We start from the raw sequence: 16,885 nt of genomic DNA, 5'->3' as shown, positions 1-16,885 counted from the left end.
TGAGTAAAAAATTGCAAGTATTCAAGAAATCAGAAGTTGAACACTGAGGTTTTTCTCTAGTCTTTTTTTCTTTTAATTAGCAGGTAGTTATAAATTCTTTGTATAATGGTGAGATGAAGACATTTCATCTAATATAAATGAGGACTTTTATGCTGTTACCTTTTTGTAACACAGCAGTAAGGAATTTGCAACTAAGGTTTTGCTAATATTCAATCCATGTAATTTCCTGCTGTGTTATCAGGGTAAAACTTTCCCTTAAATTGATGTTAGAAAGACCAGTATGTTGGAGGAGATTAATCCCTGTCTTTCTGGTCCAGGTTTCTGGAGCTCGACCAGGGGTGATAAACACCTGACAAAGTAGGCTTTGTCACTGCAGCAGTGCATGCCCCAAAATGAATGCATCCTCTGACCTACAGCATATGCACTATAGAGCTTGAATTGTGACCGTGTGCCCTGGCACAGAGATGTGCCAACGCATGGGTACTTGGGCAGTTCTCCAAGTGCTTTTTGTGGCAATGGCACTAGGCATTTTCCTTGTACATTTGTCAGTGCAGTGTATGAAGGCAGGGGAGGAAAAAAGCGACCTACACAACTTGTCTTTCTTAGCTCATCTGTGAAACCTATGATCCCCTGGGGTGTGATAATTATTTGTGGTGCTACTTTCTATAAAGATGATCATGTTTTCAAGGCAGTTCTGTTCATTAAAAAACACTGATTTATTTAAATCTCTTCACTGGGAATTTTCTAGGCTCTTGCTTGGTCATTTCTTGTTGTGCTTGTTGCCCCATTAAGTTTAACATTTGAAATAAAGCAGTAGACCGTGAGTTTAATGTTGGAGTTCCCTTTTCCCACAGTACAGCAAATCTGTCCTTGTAGGTAGCAGATGGGGGTAAGCTGAACGCTAAATGCTTGACTGTCACCACAGCAATGCATAGATAACTGAGGAAGACAGTGTGATATTAAAGAAACAGGAAGATAATACGTGAAGAAATTTAATAGGAAAGGAATGGTTGGTATTTGACTTTTGTTGGAAGGCAGTATGGGTACTCAATCCAATGGTAGCCTCAGTGATATGTGTTAAGATCTTTATGTTTTCTGAAGTTAAAAAAAGCTAGCTTGTGACACTAATTTAGAAAACAGAAAGTAACATCTGTTTTAGGGAGAGTTGCCTTTTTAAGCATCTCCACTGACACACGATGCATGTCTGTACCCAAAGATCATGTATTATTGATTACATGCGTGTTAAATAATTCCTGTGTGTCATAACTTTTCCCCTACATTGAGTGTAGAAGCAGTTTTTGGTTGATGGTCTACATCTAGAGGTCCCTTCCAACCTAATAGATTCCGTGATTCTATGATTTATATGGCAATTAAAAAATGTAACAAATGTACAGTGATTTCTTATTCTTTAGCCTTCATGTGTGTGGTAACAAAAGGCGTATCTGAATTAGTCAATGGGCAAGGAAGCCTTTCTCTTCTGCTGTGAAGATGAGACTTGGAGAGCTGGTGACCTACTCAGCACAGGAAGGTCAGATCTGTGCTCAAGGAGTTTCCACCAGTAAACAGAGTGGAGTAAAGGGTCTTCAAGAGGAATGTCGTGTTTTGACTTGTGTTTGGTTTTTTCCGGCAGATTTTTCAACAGAAAATAATTTTCAGCAAAAAAGGGTTTAGCTGGCAAACCATGATGTAGCAAGTATATTCCCACGTTGCTTGATTTAGACTATTATTTTTGTTCACTTCAGCAAGTGCTCTGTTATTGATGCTGCAGGGGTTGTGTAAGGCAGTGGAGCTCTCAGAGGTACCAGCAGAGCAGTTCTTCTGCTGGCCTGTTTGCTTCTTTAGCAAGTGTATTAGACCTGGCTTTTCAAGCCTGCAGCTGGTAGTCTTTGGCTTCTCTACAACAGGACAGCACGGACAGGGGCAGTGCAAAATGCTCTGTCCTGCAACCCTGTTCCCAGCAATCACCTGTGAGAGCACGGAATTCATTCCCATCCTTATTCATTTCTCTGTCGAGGCAAAATTGTTCACAAAGAGAGGCAGTGTTTCATGTCCCCCTAGAACTAGGCTTGGAGTCAGCAGTTCATTTTAGATCACCCTGTGAACAGCTCTTAAGTGGAAATTCAATTGTGCTCTCTGTATGGCCAACGTCTGCTTTTTCTCTGGGTGCAGACATGCTGTGAGTAGTTTATCGTTTATCGCTGCCACTGTGCTGGGGATTGCTGAGAGCAGGATGTACCTGTTTGGTTAGGTGCAGGAGAACTTCCAGTCCTGTTACAGTCAAAATAAACCATTCAAGCAGTTAACATAGCTCCTCCTGACAGAAGTAGGTCATGGAGGGATCTTCAGGGCAGCTCAATCACTCCAGAGGTGCTACAGACTCCCATTCCTCTTGCCTTGCAACAGGGGGAAGGGGAACAAGCAGGAGCTGGGAGGGCATCTTGGGCAGCCGTGCCTGGGAGAGGGCTCAAGTCTGCAGCCTCAGATGTGAGATGGTCAGCATTTAGTCAATTATTTTAATATGTTTCTAACCCTTTTGTGTTTTTCTTTAGCCCATTCAGAATAGGTTTTGGATGCTACTGTTGTGCCTCATGATGAGTTAGGTTTCAGAGAGTACTTGATTCATCAGTGGATAACATACATGCATGCTTAATGATAATGCTAGGGGATAATGTGTCCTTGTATTCGTTAATAACTGACTATCTTATAGCCATCTCTCAATTAACTTGAGTGTGAAAAATAAAGATGGGTAAAGAACTGTGCCATTCATTCACTGTTGATGGGGAGCCACTTACTCTGTTGTTTCCTACTGCTTTTTATTTTCAGGTTTGAGATTACCACTATTCTCAAAGGACGGCTTCAGGCAGCAGTCTGCATCACGACCCATAATGGCTTCTCTTCCCCTACGGTGATGGTAATCTGATCTTAGAAAACCTTACTGAATTTCATAGCCTATCATGTGAAACATACAGCGTGACGTTAAAAATAAACAGGCTTGCTGGAGCCAGAAAGGAAAGTGTGTTTCTGAAAATCTTGGCTTCTGTAAATGTTGTAGGCGAATATATATTTTTATTTATCTCTATGTATTATCATGGAATTAGAGAGCATGTTGGTAGGAGTGTTTAGAAGACTGACAAATTTTCAACTTTAAAAAGAGCTCTACTAAATTCATACTGTCTGCTGTGTAGTTCTGTCTGCAAGTGCTTGTCCGTGCCCCTTTGGTCAGGTTGCTCACATATTGGTGTGTGTATGATACTGTACATGGTGTTTGGCTGGGCCACCAGTGTTGCAAAATGCTTATGTATTACTCTATTTTAGTATGCTTATATTCGGGTTCAGTGCAAGCTACTAGTGATTATATCCTGATCAGCACTCTTATAATTTCTAGTTATTATAGGCTTCTGCTGTGACTTAAAATAATTTCTGTCTTTCTTCAACATTGTTTTCAAAACATAAATCAATACTCTGCTGCTATCACCTAGGAGAGTCCTATTGCTTTAGCTGCCTTTGTTTCTTGTCCTTCTTTTGCCTTATCTGGTGTCCGGCTGAATATTTTGTGCCAGCTGTATGAAGGAGGAAGAACAGATATGATGCCTTTATCTGGAGAAGTATGTGCCTGGGAAAAATATAATACAGCCTTCATCAATTTGTACCTTGCTCAAGAGCAAAAGTAACTTGGTGAAATGTCTCAGTACAAAAGAATATGCCCCTGGCTTTTACATAAACAATCAGTGGTTATGTTTTTATATCTTAGTGGAAACCACTCAATACGTTTTCCAATTCTGTCATCAGTATTTCACACGAGCCTTGACTGTTTGGTGATTTTTGGGAAGGGACGGAAGGAAGAACAAAAATGACCCTTACTTCATATGAAGTTGACTCTGGGGAAAACATCTGACCAAGAATTGATGACTGTGCATGTTTCATTTAGGAATAGGGAGAAAATTTACTGATGATGATGCGGAAGAATGTATTGCTTTTAAGTATGTTCTTAATGAGAAATGACTAAACCAAATGGGCTTCTGGCTAAATTCAGACTGGTCAGAAGATGAAAGGGAAAGGAGGGACAGAATGTAAATGCACCATTTGCACGTTGCCTTTTCTGGCAGCAGTATTGCTACCTTAATTTTCTCTACTGCACTAACGGGGGGGGGGTATGGAGAAAGACTTCAATATATGGGAAATGCTAGCTTCTAAAACTCCAACAGAGTTTAAGTGCTGTACTCCTACTCTCAGCCAACCTTGTCTGAAGGATCCAGAAAGGAAGCTCACATGAGTCCATTTAAGGTTGAAAAAGCCCTGAGTGCATGGCAATAAATTCTGTTGCGGTTTTAATCAGCATTTGGAAGGTGGTATAGCAGGGACAGCTTGTTGCCAGCTCCTGAGCCTAGCCTATGCCCAAAAGAGAAATTGCTTGAAAGCTCTAATCCTGCAGAATTACCTGTGTCTTCTCAGCACCTTTCAGTGTATGTAGTTCCTCTGGACTCCAGATTGCTTTGAAGCTGGGACTCACACATACAAGGAGCCCTGAAAACTATGGGAGAAAGGCAACTGAACGCTTGTATGTGTGCGCACACATGTGCAACGGGGAATGACTGTATCTTTCACACTACAAAATTTTAATGTTAGTATAGTCTTATAATTTTATAGTATATATTTGTATTTTTTTACAGTATTATACACTTTAGTTGAACGAAACATTTACATTTTCTATTAAAAAAAAAAGAGTCTTGCAGAAATTTTTTTTTTTTCCTTCCAAAAATAATGTTGAGACTTTTAAAAGATTATAGAAACAATCACTTTTGGTCACACTGGTTACTGGTATTCCAAAATACAAATCTAAACATTAGTATAGTACTGTGTTATCCCCAGACACTCTTCTCTGCTGCAAAGGAAGAAAAGGAATAGAGAAGCTGGTTGTATTTTAATAAAGTCATTTGTTGAAGTAGGTCTTAAGAGGCTAGTGGTAAAGAAAAGGAAAGCATAATTTGTGAAATTATTATTTCTGTTATTTTAATAATGGGGGAAATTAAAATGAAGGCAATTGTGTTTGGGAAGAATGTTATTACCCTTGATTGTGCAACAGCATGCAGGATCTGTTCAAGTGAAAAAGATAAAAGATTATTCAATGTGGGACAAATAGATCGAGGGCAATGTGATTACAACTTTATTGAATAATGGGCTGGAGTGTGAACGATATAATTTCTAAAGTGTTTCTTTAAACGAGTTCTCTTAGCCAAAAGGAGCAATACTGCTTAGGAACTGCTGGAGATGAAATTGGAGATGAAGTTTGTGAAAATTGGTATATGTAATATTCGCATGAAGAGAACGAGTTACAATTCTAATAGGGTTGAAAATGAAAAGAAGATAATTTTTTCTCATCTTTTTGATTCTTTTGTATAAATCCTCTTATAATGATAGAAGACTTACTTTCTCTAAATCCTACCTACCTATCTGTAGACCTATGCATATACATGATGTGTGTGCTGAGGGATGAACTGATAGATTTAGTTTTAATGATTTGGCCCATTAAGGCACCCACTTGTTATCCAAGTCCTTTTTTAGAGGTTATCGTTTCTACAGGTAGACTGACGGAGCAAGATATGAGCTTCTGGCTCAGCTTACTCTGCTTCACGGCCCAGAGTGTTAATACGAGTGGGCACTGAAAGTGATGAAATAAAGATACTTTAGGAATCACTTGCAAAATGTTTCTTTTACAAATCAAGAAAGCAGAAAATAAAGTAGAAGATGCTCTTAGAAAAGTTCTTTCATTCTAATTGTTTAAAGTATTAAATATATTCTTCAGTCAATTAAAAAAAAAAGGAAAAATAATTTTAAACTTTTATTAAAATAAAACTAATTTATTACTTTGGATCAGAATCAGATTATTTATATTTTCAGTTCTCCAGGCAGGAACTCTAACACTGGCACTCCCCAGGTTCAGATGTGTGTGACTGACTTTAGGTACCACATTTTTTTCCACTGGCTTCAATACATGGGTCATCTGCCCTAGAGAGAAACAAATTTATGTCACTTTCTGGGCTTATAGCCCTAATATGTGTAATTTACTTGGAATTAATTTCTTTAATATACTCAAATATTCTGATGGAAAATAGTAACTTACTAATTTTAAAACTTTTTTTTTTTGGCAATAAGCCTTTGTGAGATTGTCAGAGCTTTTCAAATATTTGGTGATGATTGTAGGTTGGTGTTTATCATTTTGAAAAATATTTTGAGAGTTAGTTTCACAGTTTATCCATCTGGGCTTAATAATTGTTGGTTAAACGAAGAAAAAAAATCATAATATTGTTATAGCTAATACTGTTTAGTATTAGCTACTATTTATGGCCTGTCTAGGCAGTGTTTCAGACTCAGGAAAGAGTAGCAAGACAGAGGTTTGAAGCACAGGCTTTGAGATGGGGCTAGCCAAGCAAAGGGGAGCTGTTCTGTCTTCTGCAGACCTCCGCCTGATTTTGACAGCCAAGGTTTTACCTGGTGAAAACGTGGTCTTTGCTGAATCAGGCACTGAACAGGCTAATAACGAGAGACTGCTACACTCATATATGGAAAAGGGCTGTGCTTTGTGTCTTCCGGTGATACATAGCCTGTGGCCCCGTTTAATGTGGCTTATTTACCAGCAAACCCAGGTGCTAAATGCCCAGGCCCTCCAAAGACAGCTCTGAATTCACCGTAGCGAAAAAGGCTTCAGGCAGTGTTGGTATGAGAATGAGCCCCCAGTTCCCTCTTAGCTCACATCAGAGGTGAACCATGTCACCCCTCCTAGCAGTGTGCAAAATTATAGTCTAACCTGTTTGTAAATGAGTCCTGGTATTGGTCCACACAAGGCCCGTGTCTGTCTTAAAGTAACATTGGCTATTTCAAAACGAGAGTCTTGTCAAAAGTAAACATGAAGAACCTATTAAATAAATGAAGAATCATTTTCTGCCATAGTAGCTGTATTTTGGAGTGGCTGGCAACTCTAAAGTTGCATCCAAATAAAAGCTGCTGATAATGTGTATGGCTCTTTTCTAACAGTGCAAAGGTGTCACCTGTCTGTTTCTTCCTTCTGCCACCCATGCAGCTTCTTCTGGAAAAAGCAGGAAAAGCAGGACATGAGGGCAGTTCCCCTGCATCTACCCCCAGTTAGTTGGGAGCTTTGATACTCAGAAATTTGTTTTGACTTTCAAGGGTGTGTGTAGTACTTATCCTCTGGCAGAGAACTGTAACTCATGTTAGTGTTAAAATGCATGTTGTTCTCTTGTTTCTGTGTTCTGTGGAACGGCTTACCCAAACTGCAAACAGGGTTTGAGAGACCCCAGTTTCAGTGGTGTTGCAGTGAGGCAGGGACTGATCCCTGGGGCATTCAGTTTAGCACTGAATGATGGGAATATACATTTTATGATTCTTTCAGATTGTGTGAGTTCTTTTGATGAAATAATGGTTAAATCACTTTAACGAATATATATAGGAGAGCAAATGATAACTGCTGAGGGCTGCTGCTTGTGCTCCAAGCCCTCTGTATTTTTGGTTGTCACTGGAGCAATAGATGAGAAATAACTCTATAGTTGTATGTTAGCATTAATTTAAATTCATTTTAGGACTTACATTTTTGGTTTGAGATTGATCCTTTGTCACCTACAAGCAATAAACCTGGATAGTGTCATGAGAAGGAAATCATTTACACGTAGGACGAAGTCCTGAGCAGCTGTACAGTGTTTTTTGAAGTTGCACATATTTACGCTAGGTGAGCATTTGCCCTACCATATTTATTGCATTGTGAGTGTTTTGTTCTGAATAAGAGCAGGCCCCTGTTCATCTTCAGGAGAATGAAATAGGCCCTGAGTAGCTATAAACAGCTGTAACACCTCTGGCCTTGGCAGCTGTCTGCTGAAATTATGACTTTGTATTAGGAACATGCCCTCACCTGCAGTTTTTAATGGTGGTGGACAGTACATTTCCATCTGTTATTTCCTTTGTGCACTTTTTATACTCCTGTGTTGATGCACATCCAGACATATGCTTATTACCCAACTGTTATTCTGGGATAATGCCTTTTCTTTGGCTAGAAATTATTCTGAAGGGCTTCTGTAGTGGTGCCAGAGTGTCTCTCTCTGGTCAGAGACCACCATAGCCAGGGCACCTGGAGCAGCCTTTGCCCATCACAGCAGTAGTAGAGGTTCTCTAGTTTGTTTTTTCCTATTTCGCCAATCCCACTGTGTACTTTTCTCTTTTTTTAAAGCAAAGAAAATGTATCTGCTAAACATTGCCTCCCCCATCAGCACAGGAACAGGAGATGTATATAAAATGAAGAGCAGTTTGAGGACAATATAGTTACTTCCTCACAAGGGAACCTATATCTCACTATGTTATTTTATATTTGAGCTAGTTATATCTAGGGATGAAGTCCTACCTCTGAAACAGGATCCAAAGTAGTTCTATTAATGCTGGGAAAGGATGAATAGAATATAGATGATTTTGTTATATCGTCTATTCAATGATTAAAAGCCCAAGTGTTTATATGGATTCTTTATCTCAAAAAGAAGTCTAAGTAAGGGCTACTATTTTGGGGGCTGATGTTTTGATCGATTAAGTTTAAATTTAAAATTACGCTGCATGTAGAACCAGAACCTGATGTGATCATTGTCATGAGAGAAGGGAAAGTATAGCTGGTGGTCAACTTCAAGAAAATCTAAATCAAACAATAAAAACCATTTTTATTTGGTTTCTTACAGTTAAAACCTGAAATAAACCAAAACCACTACCCGCCCCCCCCGCCCCCCCCCCCCCCAAAAAGGACACCAAACCAAAACACAGCACCACCACCCCACCTGCAATATAACATGAAGAATCAATGATCCTTACATAGTTATGTTTCTAGTAGGGTACATAAACCATCTCAGATCACTGAGGACTGAAAATTGGATTTTATTATAAAGACTACCATGTGTTTTTAGCTTATTTTAATCATCCACTGAAGTGCTGGTTTTCTTGCCTTTATAGTCATGTGAAGTATGAAAGAAGAGTGCTGAAGTACTAACAAAAAGAAAAGTATGTCTTTCATAGATAGAACCATGTTTCTGAAAGAGGTTTCTGTTATTTTTCCTATATTATCTGTTTAATATTAATTCTTCCCCTGCTCTGCAGTGTCTCATATTGTAACCGTGAAAAGGGTTGGGGAGGCACCTTGTGTAGTTTGAACTAATTTTTATTTGCAAGTTATCGTGAATAGCCATCTACATGTAAAGGCAGCAGGCTTTATAGCACCCTTCAAATTAGTGAACAGTTAGTACTGTCACAGTAAAGAATAACTCTCTGTATATTTTACAAATATTTACATGAGCAATAATGTTATTTACCATTACCACTTTGTATCTTAGTAAATCTCTCTTAGATCATACGCGTTTACAAACAACAACAACCACCATCAAAATAATTAGCATCCATCTCTAGTTCTCTATCTGCTAAAATTAGTGAAAGCCACAATAACTGAACCTGCTGATGTAAGCTTCTCAAGTACAGTTAAATCACACCAAAATAAAACCTATAATTGGCTGCTGCAAACTGCAGGATCTGCTCCAGGTCATCACACACAAAGCGTCCTTTGATCCCCTTCCTTGCATGCCTTCTTAATCCATCTCTTGTTGTTTTAACCTTTAGTCTGCATTATAATTCCACTGCTTGCTTTTATCTCTCTCTCCTATAGTGTATATCAAATGATAACCCAGAAACGGTTGTGGTAAGTGACAGTCTTAAGTAACGAGGGCCATTTGTGGCTATCAGGATGAGCTCCCCTACTGATGTTGTGGCTAGAGAGTGGAGGAGCTGTGTGAAGCTGTGTGCCTGGTTGACCTGTGCTGTGTAGCTGAGATTTGGTTTGTTCTGGGTAAATACCTGAAAACTCAGATGTTTATCCAGGTTGCTTCAGCATACAAAACTGAGCTAGAAATTCCATCAGCACAGGTTTTGTCTGTGATATTTATGGCATCTCACCATCTGGTCCAGACTGGGATGTAGAACTGTAAGACCCTTATCTGAACGTTTCAGAACTAAAAAATATTTTTTTCATCTTTAAGAGGTCAGAGGTTGAGCACAGAACTAATGCATTTTTGTCGTTTTATTCAGTTCATTTCCCTCACATCTGAAAACAGAGGCACAAGCTCTGATAAGAAGAGTTGTAGATTTGCTGGTTGCAGTATAAGTAGATGCTAATGTGAAAAACCTTGTAACAAATATACAGATTAATTGAACAACTGCAATATAGGGGAATGTTTTTCATTGTATGGAACAAACAGGCAAGGACAGGTGGCCTTTTTAATGTAAGCTGATGATTAATGCAATGTGATATGAGTTACAAAGTGTGTTGATAGCCCACTAAACCTCCTCCATATGAGTTCTTATGGGAGGCTGTAGAAATGCATTATGTGTCACACAAAATGAACTGGTAAAGTTTTAGTTGAGATTAGTTCTTCTTTCTTACCTCACTGTTTCTGATCAGACAGAAGTGGCATGCCTGACTCTGATTCTACCTCAAAGCAAATTTGTCTGCTGAAAGAAATTAGGACAACTAACCGTACCTAGGAGAGGTAACAAGATCAACTATTATATGGAAAAGCAAAATGAACACAATTGCTAACTAAGCTGACCAAGGTTAATTTGCGGGCGTTGCATTTGGTTTAGTTAATTCTGCTTAGTTTTCTTATTTTAGTGGATTAATATGTGGCACCATATCTCACCTTGCAGTCTTTCACAACTGCAGTTGGATGATCCCCAGACCTAGAAAAGAGATCTTTATGCACAATTGCGTTTGGAGTTTTTGTTCACTTATTTAAAAAAGTAAAGGGGGATGCAGATATTCCAGATATAGTGTAAGTCCATCCTGGGCCCACAGATTTTGCTGAGAACCAAAGGAGTATGTTTTCCTTACACAACTTTCTGACCTATTATCTGGCCCCATTCAAACTGGTTGCATGCACACTTACTCCCGTCAATGGTGATTAATGAAACAACAAATGCAGCTGATTCTTCGATGACCTTCTCATTTCCCACCTGGAACCACTCAGTTATAGCTGAGATTATAGCTGGTTTATTCATACTGTCTATCATTTGTAAAGAACATCTCCCTCTTGCTAGGTAAAACCTAGCTGAGCATTTTGTTGCCTGTGTCCCATGCTGTTGTGGGCCTAGAGGGTGTCTTGCTTTATGTGTATGTTGCTGTTGATTATTCTGTCTCTCCTAGTTTAAACTCTGTGTCTGCATCTGTTCCTTGAAGGATTATTAATTTTTAAAACATGGAAAATTTCCATATTCACCATTATTTTAGCAAAAACGAATTCAATGCGCATATTCCATGTAGGCTGTTGATTTATTCCCAAGGCAAATGTACACTTTAGTTTTGCCATCTCACTCAAATTTGCCTGCTTTGTGCAAAGAAAAAAACATTGAGCTATGATCCTGACAACTGCAGTTATGAAAACATGTTTAATTTTGATATTACACAGTCTTAAAATATTACTGGGCAGCTAGTTGGTCAAAATATGCAGAGAAACATATTTTGTTTTGATACACATGGCTGAGCAAATAAATTACCTACGCATTTGTAATTTTATCTTCGACAGTTTTCTTGAGGGAGATGGGTGAATACTCATAGTAGTCTAAATCATATTCTTCTCTGCAAAATATTAATGAAAATTAGGTTGTTGATTCTTTAAATAACAATAGCAGAAGCAGCAAATAGAACCAATTAATCTTTATGAGTAGATAGATTCATCATAGTTATCTGTTCATACTGCATTCACATCAACCTCTGGAAATAAATTTGGGAGAGAACCACTGCTCAGCTGTGAGCACCGATTTGTCTGATGCACTTTGGCAGATGTTGCCGCCTCCGCGACTTCAAAGGTACTGAAAGAAAAGAGGAGTGGACAAAGGTTTACATCATGATTGCTCAAGCTTGAGGAAACACTGAAGACTTCACCAGAATCTCTCTCTCCTGGAAGGCTGAGGAACAGCTGCAGCAGCACAGGATCTGGGTGTTGTGCAGACTTGGGCTCTTTTTCTACTGGAGGGAAACTTCGTTAGCCTGTCACTTAGGGAACCTGCTCTGGCTTTGATGTGGTTTAGGCAAGTCCTTGAGGGAGTTGATTTTCAAGCAGTTGGGCTTGCACAATGACATGTGCTTGTCAGGTGCTCATGAGTATGTGTTCAAGCACATGTGGTTATCTAAATGGGTGGTTTGATTTTAATGTTGAGCGTCCTGTGAAAATCAGACTGTATTTAAGTCTGTGTTATGGCAAACTGTCTCAGCTACTTGAAACAGTAGCATGGGTTGAAGTCGGCAGAAGCTGTATTTGATGGTGAACCAAGGCCATTAAAACCCTGAGGTTTTTTTAAACATATACTGGAAGTGGGGCTAAGATATTGAAAAATGATAAAGAAAAAAATCCATATGAACACCTATTTACACTATTTTTAAACTGAGCTTTTTGGAATTGAGCCCAGGAGCAAACGTGAATGGTGCCAAAGGCTGTAGGTATAGAAATGCATGCTGTTCACTTCGGACATAAGTCAAAATTACAAGTTGTTTAAGTCTTAGCTGAAATGTGCTGCTCTTTAAATAGAGAAAAAAACCTCTATCCAAAGCCTTAATTATCTTAGTAGGTGGCAGATAGAGCTGGTGAAATACCTTTTGTTGAAAATATTTTCTTTGATGAGTGGTAACATTTATCAAAAATATCCCATCACGTTCATATTGAAAGGGTTGACTGAAAAGTTTAGCTCATAAACACAAAGGATTTAATTGTCCAGAGGCTCCTGAAGACTTTTTGCTCAGAGGTCTGAAAATATCATTCTAACTCAATACTTTCACAGTAATATGGGTGTTTTACACATCCACTGTTTAGAATGGACTGAGTTTAACAGATAGCAGAATGAGTAGGTTTGCCTTTGGACATACTAGCAGTGAAAAGTATCTAAAAAAATCAATTCTGTTTATAAATTCTCTTCATCCATGCTCCATAGCTAATACGTATTTTCTGGAAAGAGAAGCACTCAAGTGCTCTGAACAAATTTACCTAGGCAAGATGCACAAAAAAGTACCGATTTTTTTTTTTTTTTCCATAATGTAAGTACTAAGTGAAAAAAAAAATTATTGCAACCATGTAACTGAAAAAAGCCTGACATAAGTTTCAGATAATTTTTCCAGCAGTTTTGCGGTAGGTTGCCTGTGTGTGCAATTTTTGCTCCAGCAAGACACATACTCATATTTCTTTGGGATAAGAGTGCAGAATGAGCAACCACTACAAAATGCAGTGTGAATTTACCCCCTAATTAATTTCTTGACATGTTTTTTCCTGAGTTCAGGAAACCCGTTTCATTTAAATTCGCAAGGTACAGTCAAATCTTACTCACATTCATCATTGTATCACATTGGGTTTCTAAACACTCAGAAGTAACACCCTTGATCTTTAAACTATAGGTGAAGACTAGGCTTCTTCAGACTTGAACAAGATCCTAAGGTCATTGACATAAACGTGAAGTAAGGTCATATATGGTTATGCGCTATATTAAGTCTGAAGACTTTAATGCCAGGCGGATGGAGCCGGGCTCTTCTTGGTGATGTCCAGTGATAGGACAAGGGGCAATGGGTGCAAGCTGGAGCACAGGAGGTTCCATCTTAACATAAGGAAAAACTTTTTCACTGTGAGGGTGACAGAGCACTGGAACAGGCTGCCCAGAGAGGTTGTGGAGTCTCCTCTGGACACATTCAAAACCTGCCTGGACGCATTCCTGTGTGACCTGGTCTAGGTGGTCCTGCTCTGGCAGGGTGGTTGGACTAGATGATCTTTTGAGGTCCCTTCCAACTCCTAACATTCTGTGATTATGTGTGAATGCCATGTGGACTATTTTGGCTGTGTGTTGACTTGGTTGTATCACAAACTATGGCAATACTCTTGAAAATGTTGGGCAAAACTCTCTTTTCAATGTGTATTGAACATTGCTGAAGTCATACAAGACGCACCGATAAGAAGGAGGTGTGAACCAAATTCTTGAAGATTAAGCTTAGAGGAGTGGTAATAATGATCCTCTTGAAATTTGAAGTCTGACATATCAATTTTTGCACTATTCCCTTCTTTTTAAACATAATGGAGTTATGACATGACATCTTGCTTGCTTTTTACTGTAATCATGTCATCTGTGTCTGCATGGACAGCATTATTTTGACACAAGTTCCAGATGATTTGCTATAAAGATTTCTCTGTTTCTAGTCGTAATAGGGAAAATAGATGCAATACAAAATATGTGAGCCTGATTTTATAATTCTGTCATACAAAATCCATTCATTTCAGTGATGGTCAAAAGTAAGAAGTTTCAATTTCTGTATGTGAAGGGTGTTTTGTACATGTAAGTAGGGATACATGGGTATGAATCTCTGTATACTTAGGTGTATCTGTAAACCAGTGAGAGAAAATTAACATTTTGTTTATATATATATACGTGCCAGAAATGTTGTCATTAATGCTCCCTTTTCAGTAAAATGGAAATAAAAACATGAGAGAAGGTATACAAACTTTCAAATATATTAACTATTCATATGGTAAACATTCCGTTTGCATTCTCCTAAACTACACTTTTATTTAATCCCATATTTTACTCTAACATCATTGTTTCTGGATACTGTCATCTGTCTCAAAAAGCACAAAGCTACCTATAGAAAAATCAGTTTTAAAACCCAACAGCTCTCCAAAACATACATCATTCCTCTTTTGTCAAAAAGCCACATCTTCAGATAACACAGTATCTATCCTAAACAGAATTCTTATTGTAATTGAAGATTAATATTAGCTCCTAAGATAATTTCTACATCAAAATAGATCACACCTTTGAATGAAACACCAGCAAGTTATACAAATCTTAATTCGTTCCATGTAATACTGAAATGTGCAAAGAAAATTATTAAGCAGTTACTAGAAACAGTAGGAAAGGATTATGGGTTTATTTTTTCCCCAGAATATCTGCTCTAAGTCTTCAAACAGCTCCTAAACTTGAGCAGATTAATCACGGAAAGCAAAATAGCCATAGATCAACAAACACCAAATGGAGTCTAACATTTCCCTTTTCTAAAATGCAAAGGGACCCCACACATCTTTACAATCATCACAACGGCAACCTATCTGCAAGTGCATTTTGTCATATATGGTTGACTTCATTGAATACATCAAGTGCATTCAGGAAGCACCATGGGTGAAAACCAGCACTAAACATGTACACAACAGTCAATAAAGGACAGAAACACTCCTTTGTGGGAGAATACTTTACTTTTCGCATTTTTTGACATGCATCTCCTAACACTAGTAGTAGACAAAACTAAATGTCAAAAGGCATTCTCAGGAAGGTATCTGATGTGCTCCAGCTGCAAATGGACACTCAGTCCACAGAAACAAAAAAGAGCTTGCCAGATGTGAGACCCCTATAAATGTATAGTGTAGGCATTGACTCCCCAGCAGACCTGCTTTGCTCTACAGATCTGATCTGAGAGGCTGCATTATTTGGCAAGGGAGATGCAGCATCAGGCCACCCATGACAGAACAGTACATATCTCTGCCTTTAAACTCTCTTATCCTGTGGAGCAGGGTGGCTACATCCAAACCACTACTGGAACTAGTCTCAGGCATGTGCTAAGCCTCCAGTCATGCCTAATAAATGTTGGAAGTAATGTTGATTGGAATGGGCCAAAACCATACAGGGATGCTTTTGACAATGTCATGGTTGTGGCAGTTGTGTTCTCCTGCCAGGAACCTTACTTGGATACTTCTAATTTAACAGTATAGGCATAGCCCCTCTTTCTGTAAGCTGATGCTTCCAGGAGGACTGTTTGAATTCAGACTCCAAGGGGCTGGGGTCTGTGGCCAGGGGGCAGACCCGTATGGCTGACTGAGTTACAAGCCTGGCCCTTGGTAGTTTCAAGCCTGCTGGACTGAAGAGCCCAGTGCCCCAGAAGCAGGAGTGCTCTGCACAGCAGGCTGCCTGGGGCAGCCATGTGGGAGCCCTGGTTGATATTGGCTCAAGTGAGTATGTTTAGTAGGTGTTTCTCACCGCTCTTTCAAACCTTCACAGCTTTCTACACATTTGCAACTACAGGCATTCTGACTTCATTATTTAGCAAATTCACAAGTCGTTCTTAAGAGTCTTTGCATGAAGAGGTCACATAAACAAACCTATGACAGTAGCAGAGATGATAAATCCCAGCTAGAAGTGATGGAAAGATCAAGAAAGGGAAGGTGCCTCCTGAAAAAGCAAAAGTACTGTCTCTGACAACACAAGGTTAGAAGGCATCTTCTGCACCTTTTCTTTCCTTGCATTGTTTCCATACAAACACTTTTAGGTCTGGGAACTGTAAGTGTTTTCTTGCTCGTCACAAAGAATTGCAGAGACCGAAGGTCAAAAGGTAAACTTCTCATTGCAATACATTTTCACAGGCTGAATCGATACCCGTATGATTAGTAGTGGTTAGTGTACAGGAATGGAAAGAGCTTCTACCAGCGTTTTTCCTATTGAGGAAAAATAGAGAATGAATGCAGAAAAATACCCAAGATCTGCTGGATAATTTTTCTTCACTGTGATGATGTTCTTTACCTTCCTCTTTATTTTACGAGAAATAAAAATACTGAATTTTAAAATCTTTCGCTAGAAATACATTGAGTGTAGGAGGTAAACGAAGACAGAAATGGGAGCAGAATACAGTGAACGGAAACGCTAAAGAACAAGAAATGTACAAGATGAACAAAATGAAATGAACAAAATATGTAGAAACGTCCCCCCTCACATAAATGAAAATTAAAAGACGTGAACTTATGCCACGGTAACAGGCTGAGAGTCATGGTAGGTCCTA

This window comes from Leptosomus discolor, chromosome 2 (assembly GCF_034619465.1).
Source record: "Leptosomus discolor isolate bLepDis1 chromosome 2, bLepDis1.hap2, whole genome shotgun sequence".
Classification (NCBI taxonomy): Eukaryota; Metazoa; Chordata; class Aves; order Leptosomiformes; family Leptosomidae; genus Leptosomus; species Leptosomus discolor.
Note: the sequence above shows the minus strand (reverse complement) of the source record.